Source organism: Anser anser (genome assembly GCF_964211835.1).
Source record: "Anser anser genome assembly, chromosome: 4".
Lineage (NCBI taxonomy): Eukaryota > Metazoa > Chordata > Aves > Anseriformes > Anatidae > Anser > Anser anser.
In genome coordinates, this window is record NC_139724.1 from 57,824,362 (window position 1) to 57,845,482 (window position 21,121).

The 21,121-nt window shown below is 36.5% G+C and overlaps 1 protein-coding gene across 8 annotated transcripts in view; it reads left to right on the forward strand.

Annotated features, from left to right (window-relative positions):
• The window catches only part of LOC310898358 (uncharacterized protein), a 222,535-nt gene that overhangs the window by 57,230 nt on the left and 144,184 nt on the right, over positions 1 to 21,121 (forward strand). Inside the window, exon 4 of one of the 8 annotated variants that reach the window (XM_083833287.1) lies at positions 11,375 to 18,260. The exons of the other annotated variants lie outside the window; for them this stretch is intronic. The gene's annotated coding sequence lies outside the window, so the exon portion shown is untranslated. Of the gene's footprint in view, positions 1 to 11,374; positions 18,261 to 21,121 lie in introns of those variants that run through there. 8 annotated transcript variants of the gene reach the window in all.

Consider the following 21,121-nt stretch of genomic DNA (forward strand, 5'->3'; position numbering starts at 1 on the left):
AGAACTTCTGCATCAGTAATCAAAAAAGAAGAGCAAGGAGTATCCCATATGAAAATCCCTCAGGAGAACAATAGTCTGAAGTCAGCAGGGGTTGAGCAAAGCATAAATAACACTTTGCTAATCCTTAATCCTCTCTTCTCCTCCCCTCCTTCAAACCCCTGCCATAGTGGGGTCTGTTTTGCCTCTCTAGTACTAATGCTGCACAAGGCAGCATCAGTTAACCTTTTCAGGCAGGCTGCAACATTTGCAGATTGTAACATTTTTTAAAATATTGTTCCCAGAGTAGTCCTGTGTATCCCCAGTGTGCATTTCTGCCATTTGCAAAGTAATGTGCGTGTGACAGAAAGTGAATATGCCACATAAAGAAATGATGTCCTACAAAACTACAAAATAATTAAAAAAATCATTAGATTAAGTACATATGCATTTCACATAGCCAAATGGTTATAAATATTGTTATTATAATTATTATTTTAATTTAATTTTTTGTCCTCCATGGAGAACTGCAAACTCTGTAATTGCAAACATCGTGTAATCAGCAGCTGGTTCAGTCTCCAAGCTCACTTAGTCCTTGGCATCTTTGTTCAAGCTGCAAGAGCAAAAGTAATGCAGAGTCCATTAATGTCAACTGCGATGTTGTTCTTTTGGTATTTCAAATGTATATGCTAAGATCAGAACAACCCATAGCTTTCTCAGAAGTCATTGAACTATACTGGTTTTGATCATGAACTAAAGGTCATGGTACTATGGAACTCAGCACTAACTCACTGCCACTTCATTTCACTTTTCTTTTCTATGTTTTCATTATGATAAAAGGTCTCATTTGAAAAAAGTGCTCTGTTGGTCAGTGGATTTGACTTCTTTCTAAGCAACCAGATCTACTGTTTTGCTTACATTTCCCTTCCCTCACAAGGGGTCTAGTAAATTACATCAGAAAAAAGACCAAACAGACCAAGTAAGAAGCTATTAGTGTAACGAGTGATCAAATAAAATTCATTATTAGTTTTGGTTCCAATTTGCTCAAAATTTCTTCCAGTTTCTGCAGAACTGAAACTAAGAGAATAACTTAGTTTTCTGCAGCCTTCAGGTCTGCAGGCAGGAACTTCTGCTGAGTTGGAAGTTATTTATGTCACTCGAAGGTTCTCTTATAGGAATGGATTATAGCAGACATACAAGATGAGTACTAGTTGATGCCTGTTATAAAAGAAGATTAAAAATGATGGTGGCTTCAAAAGCTAGTGCCACCAGCAAAGGAAAACTGAAAGAGGAGCAAAGAAGCTGCTGTACCAATTGAAAAATCCGTTGGATAATATTACTTTTGATACTAGAGCATAGGTATCACACTTCACATATCGCTCATTATCACTGACTTCTTGTAACCAGAAGACTCTAATGCACAGTCTCTAGCCACTTTACTCACTCTTAACAAAGCTAGAAAAAAGACCCTCAAATAGCAGCTGAAAAACAATTTGCCATAATATCAGCGGGAAAAAAAATGAAAGAAAAAAGAGGATTCAACTCATTGGTACTGCAGTTACATGCTTGAACAACTTTTGGGACAGAGGAATGCTGTACACGAATTCAGAAACAAGTAGAAAATAGAGAGGGCAGATGTTACACTAACCTCTGCCCATTAGAATCTGATAGGTAGTTTGTTTTCCCCCTTTTTGACCAGATAATATTGCCCCCAGGGAAATCATTATGAACAATGCAGCTTTAAGCCCCATGTTGTCACACATTGGATATCTATACTTCTTTGGAGAAAAAACAAGTTCGGTTGAAAAACAAAATTGATGTTGATTCTGCTGCTGATGTACAACAATAAGTAGAAGTTTATGCATAAATATACATGCATAAATATACATTTGCACATAAATACAGATATGGTCCAGTGATAAGAAATGCCTTAATACATATTTGAATTATAATTTTAAAGATAACATTTATTTCTTCTTTTCATAATACTTTTACTGACAGATCTTCCTCCACATCATGCTTCTAATACATATACTGAACAAAAACAACAAAAATGGATTGCTGTTCTAATGCAAAATATTCTATAGATTCTTACCCCAGAACCTTCTTCAGCTTTTGAATTAGCATCTTAATTGAATTCTTCTTGGTGGTTTCTCTGCAGTTTCTCTGTTGCTGAAATAAACTAGTGATGAGAAGTTTTATGCGCTTTATTTGTCTGACGTGTCAAAGCAATGTGCATTGCAATCAGAACAAACAATAACAAAACACTTATTTCTACAGCCTTATTCAACCCTTGAAAAAAATCATCTCTACTGTTTCCTTCTTAAACAGTTTCATCTTACCTATACTCGTGGTGTATGAGATGAGTGGAGGAGTTTTTCCTTATTGTTCTAGAGCTTTGAAATCAGGATCATGAATCTAATGAAAGCAAAACTAGAGACAAAAAGATATAAATAAGTAATATTTCATGTTCTATGAATGAGAAGGGATTTGAGAACCCAAAACCTAAAAAGAGGCTTCAACAAGAAGCCTAGGACTGTCTAGCTAGAAGGGTATCATTGATAAATAAAATCTGAACAAACAAACAAACAAACAAAAAACATTTCAATTTGTTCCTGGATAAACAACAGTTCTTTTGGATTTTGGACTTTCAAACTGCACAACATAGGCAGATTGGTTTTATACATCAGAAGGATGCATTGTAGTTGCCTATCTCTAGTCAGTACAATATTCTGTATTTTCTAACTCCATTTCTCACTAGTGATAAATTTGAGGTACAATGTTGTGTGATCCTTGTGTGATCCTATCAGTATGGATCTCTAAGTGGACAAATTAGGCTAATAGATTATAATTATCTGTAACAGAATCTGCAACGTGAAGTTATAACTATTCATATTTTAAGTTCTTCCTTGAAAAACAATAATATCAAACAACAATGCAACTAATTGTTCATTTCATTCACAGTTACATAATGACCTGTTAAATGGAAAGATATATCTCTAATTTATGCCTTATATATAATTTATGCCTTATTATATACCATATAATAAGTATATGCAGGATTATTCTGTTATTTTAACTTATATAAAATATTTTCTGTACATTCAAATACTTTGTTCAAATAAAGCATCACTGGATGCTACTAAATCCATCTTTTTCTTTCAGTAAGTTTAAGAACTTCTATTTCACAATTCACTTAGGAAATTTAGTTCATAAACTTCACATCATCACTGTTGAGAGCAAGACAGAATTTCTCTATGATATTTTTAGTTTATTAAAATTATATTTTTTCCCCGTGGATTTATTTATTTATTTATTTATTTATAAAGGTAAGATAATCAACTTACTAAAGTAAGTTTGGTCATCAAGTCTCATTTTTATTTTCTGTCTCCTAATTTTAAAACAGTAAAAATTAAATCCACTGAAATATTAGGATTTGAAAGTTCAACTATCCTCAACATATACAAGCAGCAATGCAGGTTTTGTAATGAAACAAAGCAAATATGCATGTTTATATGTTTATTTATATAACATATCTATTCTATTATGAATATGAAAACCAAATGAATTTATCAATGTGAATAGATTATTTCCTGATTCTACCTTGATCATACAGGACACAAAGACAAACCTTAGCCTTACTCAAAAATTGCTTGCTGTTTTATTTATTTTTTTATTTTATTTTATTTTTTTTACATACCTCTTTACTAGGGAATTAAATTTGATATTTTATGTCAGAAAGTAATGTTTATTGTCTCACATTATTTTAAATGACATTTTCAAGTTATTTCTTTACAGATTTTTCTATTTTACTGCGAATGGGACTTTTCATTTAACAGTCCATAATAACATGGTAACCTAACTTTGTAAGTGGTTTGAATTAATGTGAGACTGCAAATTATTTGTATATGTGAAATTATTTCTTTGTGTGTTCATTAACTTACATTTGTCAGAATTAAATTGTGATTATGGAAGTAAATTTCAGTTTCCTTGGAAATCTTGTAAAATGTTGTCAGTCTAGACTAATCTAAATAATGTTGTACTCTTAACAAATATCACCACCTTCCTCTTCTAATTCTTTTCTGTATCAGTATTGAGTCTATCAAACAACCATATTCCTCATATGGACCTTTGGGGAACCCAGTTATTAACTTTTTTTTTTTTTTTTTCATGCTGCAAATTGATATTTATGCTTATTCTTTGTTTTCTATATCTAAATCTGTTTATAATCCATCACAGTATTTTACCTTTCATGACATGACTAGGAAGCTTTAGAAAAAGCTTCTGTGAAGGACTTTATTAAAGGCTTCCTAAAGGTAAAAAAAAAATTTATGAACCTGTTCCCTTTTATTTGCTGTTTTAGTAGATTAGAAAGCTTGAATTTCCTTTGCAGAAGCCATGCTAGTTTATCCTGCTCGTAATGAGTTTACTGAGGTGGTTTACAATTCAGGATTTAATAATGGCTTCAATTCAGTTATCTGGGATGTCAAGGCACAGTGTGGGCTAGAAAATCCCTGGGGGCTGGGAGCTGCAGGACATCTCCATGGGGTGGGCAGCAGGGCAGAGGCCTCACAAGCAATGGCTCATCCCACCATTCCTAGCAGGGAGCAGGACAGACCAGGCTGGGAGGCAGCTGGGGGAAGCCCAGAGACCAGATCATCAAAAATGTCCATAGAGATAAAGCAGGTCTGAGGTCAAGCCAGGAACTGAGTCCATGGGTCAGGTTTAGGGTCTGAATCAGTGGGGGTACATGATCAGGCACAGAGACATTGCTGCAATGCAGATGCAAAGCAGCTACGTGGAGCAAAGGGCCTCAGTTTAAAAGCTGCTTCCACAGAAGAGTGGCATAGGGAAACAGGCACTGAAGCTTTCTGCAACGCTTCCTATCCTATGACGCTTCCTATGAAGCTTCACAACACTTCCTATCCATTTGCCTTGAATGCAGCCAGCTAAACTGCTGAAAGTGTGTGAGTGAGCTAAGGATTCAAACAGAAATTGAGTAAGGCTTACCCGCCTATATGAAAGCAACCCAACCTAATATATTTTCATTAAACTTTATATTGGTATGAACACTTAGATTACTGAATGCTTATATGAATTTAAAGCAATAAAAAAGTAAAGGCTTGCTCTTAAGGAAAAGTGTCAGAGGATTCTTGAGTGCATGGGAACTAATTTAACTCTATTCATTTAAAAGGAAGCAAAGAAAATCTGAGGAATGCATCTGTGTAAAATGTAGAAATTTCATTTGACAGTACAGGCTGCCAAGCCATTGCTATCTTTACAAATTCTTTTTGATTCTTTGCAACTTTTTATCTCCAGCTCTTTCCCTAATTTCCAGGGTAACAAAATGGAGCTAATATCGGATTTCATTATCAGTAGCAGTAATATCAGCAACGGTGGCACCAGCAGCAATTGCCAAGTGTGGAGAAAAGTATGAGGTTTGTGAGGTCCCAGGGGATGTCTGAGAGGGTTTCTACACTCTTGGGCTGTGTGTGCTGTGTGTGTGGAGGCACTGGCCAACAGGCCACTGGTCTCATGAGAGGGCCTGGTGAAATCTGGGCAGAGATGGCAGACTGCAGCCAGTTCAAATGGTGGGAAGCCTCGTATAACCCAACCCTATGGACTGCCAGTGACCAGGAGTGCTTTAACCAGGGCCACAAACAGGGATGCAGCAGTTAGGTCAGTTTGTGTTGCAGTTTGCACAGATAGCTGTGCAATAAGAGCAGTGCACTCTCTCACTCCATCAGTAAGACAGGCTGCTCTGCTGGCCTGCTCTGCTCACCAGCATGCATGGGCTGCAGCCCTGACAGCCTCCTCAACCAATGTCAATGCATTAAACAACAGTCTGTTGGGCGTGTGGCAGCAAGGAGGCACAGACATAGTGACCACTTCACAGAAAGCCATGCCCTCTGCTTCCATTCCTCTGGCCCCCAGTGGGACTAGTACAACCACCCAGATGGAGCTCCAATGAGTTCATATGGCCACCCAGCTTTCAGGCTGTAGGGTGTGCCTGGGGTGCTCTCTGAGATGGAGGGCAAGTGCAAACACCATACATGCCCAGGTAGATAGATTAACTGGTGTCCGGTGGCCAAACTTCAAGAAGAGGTGGGGAGACTGAGAAGCATGTGGGAGTCCAAAAAGGTGATAGATCAATGGAGCCATGCTCCGTCATCTTTGGTATGAACATGCCAACCTATCACGGGCACTACTGAGGCAGGCCTGGCACCTGATCTGCATAAGGATAAAGGCAACAACTTGATGGATACTGAGGAGTGGAAGCAAGTTACTACTGCATGGAGCTGGAAGAGGAGTCCCTAACTTCCCGCTCAGCTTCCATTACTGCGTAGGTATGAGGCTATGGGTGTAGCAGAGAGGGGTTATGACAAGAAGGAAGAAGAGGCATCCAAGCAAGTTCTCACTGCAAGGTTAGATCACTGGGAGAGGGTGATACCAATAGGAACATTGAGGTTAAGCCAAGGGATGGTACTGCACCATCTGAGGGTGGCAAGGCTAATGGGAGCATCTATGCCACTCCAGGGAGCACTCCAGCTTGGCTGAACAGAGAACTCCTCTTGAAACTAGGGCAGAAAAAGAGAATATATGAACCCATTCACCCAGGAATTTTGGAAGTGATCATGGACTGTCCAGAAGGCAAAGATTTTGGAATATCGCTGGAGGAGGAAGTGATGTGCACTGAAGAGGCCCCACTCTATAATAAACTACCAGAAAATGAGAAACAATATGCCCTGTTCACTGATAGGTCCTGTTGTATTGTGGGAAAGCATCAGAGGTCCAATGTGTACCTAAAGAGGATTTGATTTTGGTTGAGAATAGCTAATGATTTGAATTTCATGATGTTAATTGCTACATAATACTGTATGCCATTACTACTATCATTGCTATATGCCATATAAGAATGAATCATGCAGATTAATGAATGAAAAATGAATTTTGATGGAACAGAGCAAAGTGCAGCAGTGATGGAACCAGAAATGGCTTCAGCATGCAATAATTCAACAACACACAATATCTCTCCTGCCCTGAATGACTGTTTTGACAGATGGAGCCCAAAGTCATGGACTAAATAAATTCATAGGACATATTAGAGGGATAGTACATAGAAGAAGGGAATGATATCTGTGTGTGTATATCAAAAGACAGGAAAAGTAGCGATTAATTGGGATTTATTGGAAAGTGTGGGACTGGAGCATGATATAGATGGTATGGAATAAAAGGTGGATATTGTCCTGGTTGCAGCTGGGATAATTTTCTTCCTAGTAGCTGGTATAATGTTGTATTTTGGATTTAGGATGAGAATAATGCTGATAACACACTGTTTTTATTGTTGCTGAGCACTGCTTACACTAAGTCAAGGACTTTTCAGTTTCTTGTGCTGCCCTGCCAGCAAGGAGACTGGGGATACACCAGAAACCAGAAGTTGTGAGGGGACACAGCCAGGACAGCTGACACAGACTGGTCAAAGGCATATTCCTTACTGTATGATATCATTATGAACAAGAAAACTGGGAGGAGTTGGCCAAGGGTGGCAGGGGAGAGCATTGCTCAGGGACTGGATGGGCATCATCTGGTCAGTGGTATGGAACTGCATTGTGCATCACTTGTTTTTTATATTCTTTTATAAGTATTTTTATTATTATTTTTCCTTCTTTTTCTGTCCCATTAAACTGTCTTTATCTCAATCCAAAAGTTTTACCTTTTTTTCTGATTCTCTCCCCCCTTGCACTGGTGAGAGTGAACAAAAAGCTGTGCGGTGCTTAGCTGCCTTGGGCTAAGAGAGGCTGAGAACACTGTGTTCATCTAGTCTGGAGAAAGGAGGCTAAGAGGTGACTTCATTGATCTCTACAGCTTCCTGAGGAGGGGAAGGGGAGAGGGAGGTGCCGGTCTCTGTTCCCTGTTAATCAGTGACAGGATGCGTGGGAACAGCACAAAGCTGTACCAGGAGAGGTATAGACTGGACATTTGGAAAAATTTCTTTACTATGAGGGTGGTCAAACACTGGAGCAGGCTTCCTAGTGAGGCAGTTTATGCCCCGTGCTGCCTGCCAGTGCTCAAGAGGCATTCAGATAATGCTTTAATAATACGGTTTAACTTTTGGTTAGCCCTGCAGCGGTCAGGCAGTTGGACTCAATTATCCTTGAATGTCCCTTCCAACTAAACTATTATGTTCCATTCCATTCCATTCCATTCCATTCCATTCCATTCCATTCCATTCCATTCCATTGCATTCCATTTTCTGCATTGATAGGGATGATAACTTGAAGATAACTTGCAACTTCTTTTCAAAGACTAGTGATCTTCCTTGGAAACTGATTTATTTGCCTGTAATTACCTGGAAAGATTGATTGGATGTTACTTGAAAATTGATGATCATTTAGAGCAAAGGTAGTGATAAAATGATTCTGTGATTTAGATTAGAAGAGGAAGCAATTAATGATACTGTATTCTCTGAACGACTGTCCTGAGCACAATAAAGCTTCTGGAGAAGAAGAAAGAAAAAAATCTGAATATTTTTGGTTCTATACTTGTTGTGCTAGCTATATAATATCTATGGAAATTTGGGCTAGCTGTATGTGTCTCATAATATACCACTCTGGAAGGAAGAAGTGTCAAAAAGTAGTACATACCTTATTAGAGGTGTGGGAAAACTTTGCATTTAAAGAACGTGAATGTTGTTTGGAGTAAGTTCTGGAGAAAAAGAGCACTTAGATCTGGAAACACTATTACTGCAAAAGTGTAAGTTTTATCTTTTTTTTTTTCTCCTCATCAGAGAAAACTCAACTGGGTCTATAACATGATTATAAAATATTCAGTCGTCCTTATAAATGAAAAAAATAAAGTTGGAATGAATACTAAATCTGTCTTTATATTACACACAAAAAATTATTATCAGACCTTAGGATCACTTCCTATTTGGGGATCAGTTTTCTCCTTCTCTCCGTTTATTGGTGTTGTGGTTTAACCCAGCTGGCAGCTAAACACCACACAGCCGTTTGCTCACCCTCCCCCCTCCCTCTCTGGGATGGGGGAGAGAAACGGGAAAGTGAAGCCTGTGAGCTGAGATAAAGACAGTTTATTAAGACGGGAAAATAATAATAACAATAATAATAATTGTAATAATGATAATAGTATTAATAATAATAATGTGTAAGAAAACAAGTGATGCACAATGCAATTGCTCACCACCCGCTGACCGATGCCCAGCCTATCCCCGAGCAGCCGGCCCCCCTACCCCGGCTAGCCACCCCTATATATTGTTTAGCATGACGTCAGATGGTATGGAATACCCCTTTGGCCAGTTTGGGTCAGCTGTCCTGGGTCTGTCCCCTCCCAGCTCCTGCTGCACCCCTAGCCTGCTCGCTGGCAGGACAGAGCGAGAAGCCGAAAAGTCCTTGGCCCGGTGTAAACACTGCTCTGCAACAATTAAAACATCAGCATGTTATCAGCGCTCTTCTCATCCTAATCCAAAACATAGCACCCTACCAGCTACCAGGAGGAAAATTAACTCTGTCCTAACTGGAACCAGGACAATTGGAGATTTACTTTTCCATCTGGAATATCTGGTATTAGCCACAGCTGAAAAACATAGCTTAAATAATCTTCCAGTGTGATGCCACATAGCTGTTCCTGTATTATTCTGTCACTCCTCAAAAGTTTCTCCTCCTTCACTTGTAAAACAATTCTAAGGAAAGAAAAAGCATCTGAGATTTAAAGAAAACTTAAGATACTGCATCATTTCTAATTTTGTCCTTATATTGGTCTTCTTTCTCCAGAAATAATCAACAGTATTCATTCTTCTCTGTTTGGATTGTTTTATAGATTTCCCAGGATCTATCTACATTGAGAAAGAGCCTATGTTTGGATCTTGGAATCTTTTAGCTAGTGAATCAGCTAAAAACTTATTTGGTATTTCATCTAGTGAGAGAAGACTCTCTTTTAAATTAAGCAGAATACAGGAATCTTGTGTGTCTCTTAGCAATTTCAGGGTGCCAGCTAAGTTTCTCTGACTTTGATGTGTGTCAAAGGATTTTCCTTGCTAATGAAGCAAGGTCACTAGAATACATTTTAGTATTTTAGTAAAAATAAAAAAGGCAATAAAAAAGGCCTTTAAAAAAGGCAAGGGACACTTCCAGTCTCTGAAACTCTGCAGTTTGTACTTTGAAGTTGTTACAATGATCCCTGAAATGCTTTTGCTCTGCTACAGCAGTTGCTCAAACAGTTCACTGGCACAGTTGTGAAGCTAACATACGTCAGAGAAAATCCCCTAATGGCAGTCACCTGTTTTGGAGAGTAAGAAAGTTGAACAATGTTAATGTGAGATGTTTCCATAGTAGGCCCCAGCATCAGAAAATGATCCCAGCCATGTTTAGCTTTGTAGCACAGATGTAGCATCATGTCTATGTCTTTTGAATACCAGCAGACATCCTATGCTTCTGGCTGTCAAAAATATTTCACTTAGCTATATGTTAGGATTGCCTACTCAAAGACAAACGAAAAGAATGCTTAAGATTTAGCCAAATAACATTTAGCCTCATAACAAAACTGAATTATTGTGAATATAAAGATTTGTTTTCCCTAATGGTTCTTATGATAGGCTGGTATACATTTCATTGGACTTGAATAAGAAGACTGTATCAGTCACACAGTCCTTTAGCCTTTGTAAAAGATTCCAGATCTGGATGCATTTGTAATTTATATCTCACTCTGGAAGTAACTTGGCTTAATAATAATTTCCTCTCCCTTTCTTCTTTATTTGTTATTCTCTAATGCAAGCAAGAGAGTGTTTAGCTTTATTTACAGCAAGCCACAGTTTTCTTTTTATCTGAAAATACTAATTACATTATGAATAGTCTGAACAATTTTAATATGAGGTTTATAACAGACAGTCAATGACTGTCTGTGCTTGGCTGAGATATTAATGATTTAGTAAATCATTGTGAGGCCCAGTTCTCATCCTCACTAAGTAATGTTCAAACCCCACTGTGAAATTTTATCACATATAAACTTTGTAGTTCACATTCACAAGATCTGTTAATCATATTTCTAATAGTTGCATAGGTAAGGTAATAGGAATATATCTCAGACAAGGTCAGACATGATGGTAACCATGATATTAACACAATTATGATTTAAGGAATTTAACCACTGCTTCCAGATCTGTGTTTTGAGGGACACAATTAAAACCTCCTACTTTTTTAACTAATCATCTTTAGTAGGACACAATTCTGATTTTTTTACATACTTTCCATAATCTTAGTTGCAATTTGATTAAGAGACAGTTTCTATATTTATTTGTGCTTGTGTGCTTACATATCAACCTTGTGACATAAATCAAGCTTTGATATGTTAGACTTTGATTTATTTTTTTTTCCCACCTCAGGGAAGTGGTCACAGCAATGAGCCTGCCAGAGTTCAGTAAGCTTTTGGACAATGCTCTCGGACACAAGGTCTTTTGGAAGGTCCTTTGGAAACCCAGGAGTTGGACTTGATAATCCATGTGGGTCCCTCCCATCTTGGGATATACTATGATTCTATGATTTTTTTTAAACTTTCTTCATAAAGTGAAAAAAATGATTCATTATAATACAAAGAATAACATTTTAATTTATCACTTTTATCTCTGATGGGAAAATCTGTTAATGATTAACTAAAATGTGTTGTATAATTAGGAATGGAAAACAAATTGACGCTACTTATCTGACCAAGTAAGATTTGCAGTTGAATTTCATAAACCTGAATATTGTTCTGGAGTCAGACATCACAGATTTGGATGACAGCTAAATATTATATAAATATTACTACCTTCTTTTATGCAAGCTAGAACACTTCAAATGCAAGAGAGACAATGTAAGTTCTTTCCTCTGCATCTGAAGAATTTAATCAGTTACTAGCAAAATTATCTTAGCAGTGTATGCCTAACCACCAGCTTTAAGGGGAGCTCACACATTTGCTCATCTTGCATGAAATAATTGAACACTGATTGCTTCACAGCAAAAGATGAAATGTGAATTCAAGTGTCTAGACTTCTTTTTGGACCATTTTTCATCTGACTTTAAATCACTTTACAAATGAAGAATTAACATAAAAAGTAGAATAGCTGAAAGATTCTATTCTGGTGGGACATGACTCTTTCTGACTTTTGTCCAATGACTGCTTAATGCTAAATACATAAAGAACAGGGACTGGGATCCTGTATCTCCACTTCTAACCTGAAACTAAACTGCAGAGTCATAGTCCTACTTGCATATGATTCTACATATCTGCTATTCTTTTCAATATACTGGCAGAGTTTTGAGAAAATTACAACCTTGTTTCTTACAAGTACAGTAGTAGATGGAGTATTGGTGAGAAGTAAATGGGTTTGAATTTTCTTAGTTCTAGGAAAACCTAAAGTCCACCATATGCAGCTTTCTAACTATTGGTTTATCATATAAATAGGGATGACAGTGTCACTGAAACGCTGGTTAGTTTCTTCAAGTAAGAGGAGACTGACTTTACTTAGCAGATGAATATGTAAACACGGAACTTTTAAAAACATTATTTGGAGTTTGATATCTCAATTCTGTGTAAACCACACTCTCTGTAACTAAATCCATATTTTCTTTCATGTATCTAGTTTTTCCTTTTCAAAAATGCAGTGCTGATTCTAGCATATATACATGCATTTATTTGCTAAGTCTTACTGCACACACTCATAAATTATCTAACTAGGGCATTTTATAGATTAAAGCAAAACAGAACAAAACAACAACAAACAAAAAACCACTGCACACACTCATAAATTATCTAACTAGGGCATTTTATAGATTAAAGCAAAACAAAACAAAACAACAACAAACAAAAAAACACAATATTTCAGTAAAGAATATGCAATTAAGTGATGCCTATGACTTTAGTGTATGATACATTACATGCTTTTATTTCATACTATGGACAATGCTCCTGACAGTACTTTCATAAATCAGTAATTTATTAAATTATATGCTCAGTGTACTACTGTCTCACTGACATTGTTTTGCATTTAAAATTCAGATAAATTATGTAAGCTACTGCAAATATCTTCAAATAATAGTTGAACAGCTGATACTATTTATTTATATATATGTATATAAACTGATAATCAATTACAGAGAATCTTCACTCATGAGAGAGAGGGCTAGTTAATTTGTAAGACTAATTATTCTGTCTTTGGATGAGGAAGTTAATCTTTTTAGTGAACCTTTAAATATTGTTACACTGTTATACAAAATAAAATTTAGCAATTAGTACAGTGTGTGAGGTAAGAAGTCCATATCATTATATATTTCTGTATGAGAAGAAACAGACTCCCTCAGAATTAATCAAATGAGCTAAGAAATTATTACAGATAATTATAGGCATCTAGAGATGTGAGACTGCTAGCAATCAGACAGTTGTAAGACTAAGAGAATAATTACATCTTGTGGTTTGCCTTAGAAAGGATTAAAAAATATTCTACCAAACTGTAACAGTTAAAGTTATTTTACTGCTCATTAATGATCATTTGGGGGTCAAGGGAAATGAAATGATTCACTAGTCTTTCTAAAAGACTATGCAGAATTTTCCAACAAGGCATCACTGCATGAATTTAGAGCAAAGAAATAATAATAAAAAAATCGTAAAAAGAAAGTTTGGTATTTTTCATTAGCTTCAGTTTAAATCCTAAACTGCCTATAAAAAGAGTTTGTGAAAAAAGGTGACCTAGAACTTAAATTAAGAAAGACTCATGTAATGCTAAATTATAGATATAGTAAATTCCAGATGTTGGTAGTACTGAAAAGCTGGAGGGGTATCTAGACTATTCTAGATTGATCAAGAAGGTTACTCACTGAGGCAAGAGTGTCTTCCCAATGCAATCAGCTCTGGTGCAGGCATGTTGTGGATTGGAACAGGGAATTGTGGTGTGCAGGGGGGTTCTTGCATCAAGGAAGCCCCAGTGACTGGAGAGAGCTGCCAGGAGCCAGCAGCCCTCACGAGAATGGTGAAGAGGCTTAGGCAGGGCCAGGAATACTGCGATGCACTGGGGCTGAAAAAAGGAGAGCACATGAGACATGTACTCTCATTTACTGTCATGTACTCTGTAAAGGACAACTGTACAAAGTTGGACCAACCAACCACCTGTATTAGAAACAGTGCCAAAAAAAAATAATAAAAAAAAAAGCATGAGGAGTGTTAGGAATTAGAGATTCTTCACTGTGAGGCACTGAAGCACCAATTTGCCAGACAATTTCTCCAGAGAGGTTTGCTGCCTGCCAGGGGCCCACATTCACAATATCATGAAGAGGCTACCAAGGCTGCTAAAGCCAGAGGACTAACTAATTCCTACTCTTTCATGTAGGGTTGAATGAGGCTGCAATGAAGAGACTGAAATATCAAAAGGGAGATTATATCCCTCAGAAATATGTTGAAAGGATAAGGAGCATTGGCAGTGTGCTCCTCTTCTCACCCAGTTGGAGACTGGGACCTAAGAAGAAGGAGATGAATGAATCAGACAAATGATTGGCTGTGTGCCTGGTGCCACACTCAGGGTTTTGGGTTTTGTGATCTTGGAAACACCTTTGAGATACTGTGTGTGTAGACACTGTATGGGGTGCACCTGACCAGGCAGGATAATAGCATTCTGAGCAGCAAGAACCTCCTGTGCAGCAAGGACCTCCTTCCTATAAGGAGGTTCTCTGTGCCAGAGGAGGGGCACACCTGGCTGCATCTTTTGGGTGATCCATGTTGGGGCAGGGACACCCCCAAAGGGACTGTGGCCAATGGATAATCCATACCAGAGCAGGGGAGCAGTAAGAAGCAAGGAGTAGTAGAAAGAAACCTCTGCACATTGCCCCAACCTCCTGCACCCTCTGTTTCCCAGCCAAAGGGATTTGGAGAAACTGAGTATAGTGTGAAGTGAAAATAAGAAGAGCTGAGGCAAAGAAATGGAGAGGAGAGGTGTTGGTCTGAAGCTGAGCCTGGGAAAGAGGTAGGAAAGGTGCTTCCCTAAGCATTTGTTTAATCATCTCTTTTGTGTTTCTGAATACCCAAATGAGTAATTTAAATTTTCTCATAATTGGCAATAAATTTAATTAAGTGAAATTCCCTGAGCTGATATTGTTTTGCTTGTGACAACAGGCAGTGGTGGCCAGAGTCAGCACACAGTGCCACTCATTAGGCAAATCTATTGTGCTGAAACAAAGGCAAGGCTGAGCCAGGAATATGAGTCAGGATCAGGTCTGAATGAAAGTGAGAAGGACTAGAAACAGGCTGATTGTCAGGAAGGTTCATGGTGGTGGGGAAAGGCTGAGGCTAGGATGGGATATCAGCCCGCATGCTGGGGTCATGATCAGACCTGGTGAGGGGAATTAGGATCAGATCCAGCTCTGGAATGGCTGGGCAGGGACGTGAGGGCACAGGAAAGACTGAGGCCAAGCTGGGACATCGGCCTACAAGTCAGGCCCAGCTCACAGGACACAGTAAGGATGTGGTGGAGCTGTCAGTTTTGTCAATCCTTTGTCAGTCATGTGGAGAGTACTGTGCAAATTTAAGATGTTAGCTGGAAACCAGTGAGAAGAAAGATAACTGTGATTGGAAAACATAGAAAATACCCAAATGGACCCCAGCACTGAAGAAGGTTGTTAACAGTTCCCTGTGATCCCACCTCTTCCCTGCTTGAGGCAGACTGGTGAATCATAGAATAGAAAAGAATCATAGAATCATCTAGGTCGGGAAGGACCTTCAAGACCGTCAGCTCCAACCATCAACTTGACATACCAACCTCGACCTTAGTATATAGAAGGGCATGGAAAGGATGAACATAACATAACAGCAGAGGAAAGATATTTTTAAGTTTTCTTGTACAGCAATTAATAGTACTACTATTAATGAGACATTCTGTATTTATTCATTTAGACTGTGGTTGATGGTATTATTATTGCTTGTTTTATTGTGATGATATTTTTCACTTTTAATGAACAATAAACTGTTTACCATATACATATATGCAATATTTATGATAAGTTTCTTCTTGCACATACTAAGATTTTGAATCTAACAATAAGAACACTTTTCTATACCTTTGATCATTCTTGTTTCCATTATCTTAACCTAAATGAGAAGAGTGAAACAGAATTTTATCCAGCACTCAAAATGTGAGAATATTGGACCTGTATGGTGGAAAAAATATTTTATTTTATTTTATTTTATTTATTTTATTTTATTTTATTTTATTTTATTTTATTTTATTTTATTTTATTTTATTTTATTTTATTTTATTTTATTTATTTTATTTTATTTTATTTTATTTATTTTATTTTATTTTATTTTATTATTATTATTTTTAACTAACTCATAATACCTGATTTGCTTTTATGGCCACTACTAAATACTGAGTTAATGTTTTCATGATTCCTTCTTTCATAAACCCAAACAGTCCTTCTGACTGGTGATTGTCAGCTCAGAGCTGACAATTTGTTATGAAAAGTTAGAATTGTTTATTCCCATGTCTTTAATCTCATGTTTAGTCATACTGAACTTCATCTGCCATTTTATTACCTACTGTCTATGAGATCCTCCTGCAGTTACTCACAATCAACCTTTATTCTTACTATCTAGAATAAATGCCTGTCATCAGCAAACTATCACTTTGCTACTTGCCCTTTTACTAAGCTGTATATGAATATTTTCACAGGTCACGTGAGGGTTAACGCACCGCCAACATCTTATGTAGGCCACCAGTAGATGACTTCTCTTTCCAGTGAGAACTGACTTCCTACCTTCATTTCTTATCTTTCTGTCAATAACCTAATCTTGAAAAGGTTTTTTATGTCATTTCCGTTCAGTTTCTTTAGAAGCATTTGGTAAGGGAGATTTCAGAGTTTTTGGAAATGTAAGCAGGCTTTATGCAAGAGATTACCCTTATCTTCAAGGATCTTTGAGGAAGCAATTTCATTTTCATTAATGTTTATGTTTCATTAACGTTCACCAAAAGCCTTAACGTACTCAAGAAATTTTCTGATGGTAGAAAATTGGAAGTTACCAATACAAAGGAAGTTCAGAGCATTTGATAGGAAGATCAGGTATAGAGAAATGTTATAAAAATGAACAGAAAGATGGAAATCTTATTTTATGGAAGGAAACTGAATGTGTATTGTCTGTTTAGTAAACTGAAACCTGGGAGAGGACATGTTCATTCTCTAGAAATAAACACCAGAGAATAGAACTACTTAAGCTGAAAGCCAGTGTTTACAGAACAGGTGTAAACTGTCTGTTACTAAATTTAGGTTATCAGTTACATTAATGTTTTGAAGCATGAGATAAATGAATAATGAAAAGAATATGAACGGGATTGTTTCAGGAAGTCTTTTGGAATAGCAAGGCACATACTCTATTACAAGAAAATGTCTGAAGAGGAAAGATATCTGTGACCTTTGAGTGAAGTAGAACTGTATTTACCCATATATATGTGTGTGTGTGTGTGTGTGTATCCCTCATGAAAAATTGCATTTATTTGCTTAGGGGTATACTTTCGCTTAAGTGAAACACAGTGATAAGAATACCTGGGATGGCCCATACAGTGGTTCAGTCTGGAGTATGCTCTATAACTATAAAATCACAGTTTACTGAGATACCCCAAAGTAACAGGAGAGAATGAGGAAGAAACTTAGCAGCCCACTGAAGTACGGAGGTAACTATTTATCAAATGAGAACCTCCTGTATGATGTGTTAATTAAGTTTCAATAATAAGATGAGCAGACGTTGAATTGGGCTATGGAAAGCATTATAGAAAACTGAAATCCTAAAGATCTAATAAATATGAATGAATCCATAATCAGGAGGGAACATATAAGCCATGAGGAATAGCACAGGTGAAGCTTATTTAAAATGAGGAAGTCAGAATATTGTTGATCAGAAGTCTTTTAGCTGCTCCAATAGACATCCTGTCAGGAGAATTTTGACTTTCAGACAGGTTGTATGATATTTACCAATTATAAGCACTATAACATACAAATCTTAAACCTTTTTTTTTTCATATAACTTTATTTCAGCCTTTGCATGCAGTTTATTGTACTTGTTCGTGTTTCTTTTTAAACGTGTCTGAGAATACCACTTGCAAGTCACTCAGAGAAAACACATTTAATTAAAACTTGATGTTTGTGCAAAGAGAGTAAGTGAAGCTTATAAGCAGCATTTTGCCACTTATAAAGAATTCAGGGGACAGAAGAAAGGTTTATCACATGAAGAAACAACAGGGAGAGAAGCTTTGATTCTACATTCTACTTTTGATGGTACATTCTACCGTAAGTGGAAAAAAAGAAAAAAAAAGAAAAAAAAGAAAAAAAAAAGAAAAAGAAAAAGAAAAAGAAAAAGAAAAAGAAAAAGAAAAAGAAAAAGAAAAAGAAAAAGAAAAAGAAAAAGAAAAAGAAAAAGAAAAAGAAAAAGAAAAAGAAAAAGAAAAAGAAAAAGAAAAAGAAAAAGAAAAAGAAAAAGAAAAAAAAGAAAAAGAAAAAGAAAAAGAAAAAGAAAAAGAAAAAGAAAAAGAAGAAAAAGAAAAAGAAAAAGAAAAAGAAAAAGAAAAAGAAAAAGAAAAAGAAAAAGAAAAAGAAAAAGAAAAAGAAAAAGGAAAAGAAAAAGAAAAAGAAAAAGAAAAGAAAAAGAAAAAGAAAAAGAAAAAGAAAAAGAAAAAGAAAAAGAAAAAGAAAAAGAAGAATGTCTTTTCCCGTCATAACCCTTCACATCATCTTTTTCTCGTAAACTCTCATTTTAAACAATTTTCCGAGGGTTTTCCAGAACCTTATGGTCAACAACAGAAACCTAAATCAAAACCTGAATTTTTCCATCTTCTTCTTCTGCTAGTTTGAACTCTGTTAGTCGTGCTCTGCTTCTCAATGACAGCAACAGCAAAAGGAGCATCATGCAGAACAAGAATGTAATGATGTAGTCTGACTGCCTCTGTTCTACATGCTGTGCTGAGCAGCCTTTGCCATTTTAATGTCCTCCATGTTTTGTCAGAAGTTTTACATTTCTAATAAAAACAAAACCAAAAAACTTCCTCCATTTTTTTTCCGTACTAACATTTTGCATGTCAAGTGTGTGTTTCACAAGGGTAACCAAAAGATGTGTAATGTAAAATCCTGTAAAATTATTGAAAAGTTAAGAAATGCTAATGCTCTTCATAAAATGTTTTGTACAAAAGGACGATTGCTAAAGCACTAAACTTAGTAAGTAATTTAATAAAATTTAGAGGAGAGCAAGGTGAAGGAGTGCTATCTGTCACCCCTGTCTACTTAGCTGATATATATATTGGCAAGATTCAGGACAGAACTACCTTTCTTTTATGTACTAACTATATGTCCCTTGCAATGTGTATTTCAGCTAGTAGAGGCACAAATACTTAAATTTAGCTGTGGAAGATTGTTCTCATATGCCATGCAGTATTCCATGCAGCTAGTCCTTTCCTAGACGTAAAAGGATCAAACAGATACACCATGATGTCTTTTACATATGTACAGATCAGCTAAACAACAAAAAAGAAGATGCATGATGTTTACAAATATTTTAAGACGTAGCAAATACAGAAGAAAACAAATTTTCTTTTTAATCTAATTCAAATTAAAATTCAAATTTAATTTAATTAGAAATAACAAAAACTCAAAATGAGTATTAGGAAGGAAAGTGTCCTGAAAGTGAAATGTAGCAATATATTACGCTCTTCAGTTAGAATGCATACAAAACTGCCTGATGTATAAATGGAAATTACTCTGCATCATAATGACCATCCTTTTTAGGTTAACCACATCCCCATCACAGCATGGAATGAGAAGAAACTAGAGTGACCACACAGCATACTCAGAAGTCTTAGTTACTCCACCTCTACTCTCATTGAATAGGCTGTGCAACTGCAAGTTTCATCAGCATCATTTTGAAGGATATCATTATCAAGTCCACAATAAAAACATTGTGTTTGGAAACTTCACTTCAGATGTTATCCTTTGCATCTCTATTTAAACAGTGGTTGCTTCTCATAATGTATGTGTGCTTTTTGGATGGCTCTCCTGGGAACAGCTCCTTTGCAGCTTTGGTAGTTCTATCATTTTACATGAGCTGAAAGGAACTAGGTAACTTTTACAACTTGGTTAAGTATCCAGTTGGTATGAGTCTTGTCCTTTGCTTTCTCAGCCATAGAAAAGTCTTCTTCAATAAAACCAGTTTTAATAAATAGATTCTTAATCTACTCTAATATTTAAAAATAGGGTTCCCTTTAACAGAAAGGAGGAAAACAGTGGTGTTGCTCTCTCTTTCTTTTATGTTCTTATTATTTTATATATTAGTAACTGCGTTGATTGTAGGACATTTTTATGTACTTTCTAGGGGAAACATAGTCTCTTTGTAATTTGGGCACTAATGCCCAAATAAGCACAGAATATATTTTATAGAATAATGCTAATAATAAAAAAAAGTATATTAGTAAATATCAAGAACACATCGTCAATTTAATTGCAAGCTCAAAACCAAACTATTGCCAAACCCACAAATCTTCTCTAGCTTAGCAAAGATTTAAATACTTTCACTGATTCTCATGTATCTCATGTCTCAGGGAGACAACATTTGAATACTGAACATATATTCAGTGCAATTCAGACAACTCTTGCTTTCTTGCAACATAATTGTCAGAGCGCTGTGAGGAAAATTTTATATGAAGATTGTTTTAACTTAATGAACCTTGTGAGTTGGATATGATGAGGGTGAAAAAGGTGTATTTGAATGTGAAGAGAATGGAAATAAAATATGAGGTTTTGAAATTTTCTAAGCTTTCTCAGTGAAAGGCAATGATGTGCCATCAAGTAAGTGTTTCTGCATGCAAATGGTGAAGGGGGTTATCTCAAGCTTAAATAGAAAAAAAAACTTTCCTTTCCTTTCCTTTCCTTTCCTTTCCTTTCCTTTCCTTTCCTTTCCTTTCCTTTCCTTTCCTTTCCTTTCCTTTCCTTTCCTTTCCTTTCCTTTCCTTTCCTTTCCTTTCCTTTCCTTTCCTTTCCTTTCCTTTCCTTTCCTTTCCTTTCCTTTCCTTTCCTTTCCTTTCCTTTCCTTTCCTTTCCTTTCCTTTCCTTTCCTTTCCTTTCCTTTCCTT